A 659-nucleotide genomic window follows, 5' to 3' on the forward strand; every position below is an offset into this window, starting at 1 on the left:
TCCCGCCAAGTGTGAGGTCCTGGTGAGAGATTTCGCCTGATGTTATGCAGCCCACATTACAGAACTGTCATATGGTTCCTACTTTGTGACAGTTCTCGGTCGCAATCTGCAGGGGCAATGAAAATGCTCCTGCAGTGTTTTCGGTGGGAAGAACTTGATCACCCGCACTACAGCCCGTAATTGGCTCCCCCTGTGTTTCATCCCTGCTCACATTAACTACTGGCTATGAAGACAACATTTTCGCACAGACAACGAGCTATAGATGAGCCTAGAGAATTGGCGGGAAGCACAGGCGGCTGCCTTCTATGACGAGGGTATTGTCAAGTTGGTACAACACTACGACAAATGTCTAAGCCAGATTGGTGACTATGTAGAGCAGTGGCTAAAAGCTGTAGCTAACTGTTGCAGATAAAATATTTCTGATTATCACTGTGTTTTCCATTTCGCGATCAATCGGAACTTACTTTATGGACAGCCCTCGTATTTACTGAACATCACGATACACCGTAATTTTAATGTGTGGTTATGCAGGGTGTCCCAGAAGCCTTTCCTTGATTACTACAAATATGCATAAGGCAGAAAATTTGACATTTCTTTCATCTTGAAGTGCAGGTTACATATTCTCGATGTTGCGTGCGTACACACACACACACACACAC

Source organism: Schistocerca cancellata, chromosome 2 (assembly GCF_023864275.1).
Source record: "Schistocerca cancellata isolate TAMUIC-IGC-003103 chromosome 2, iqSchCanc2.1, whole genome shotgun sequence".
Taxonomy (NCBI): Eukaryota; Metazoa; Arthropoda; class Insecta; order Orthoptera; family Acrididae; genus Schistocerca; species Schistocerca cancellata.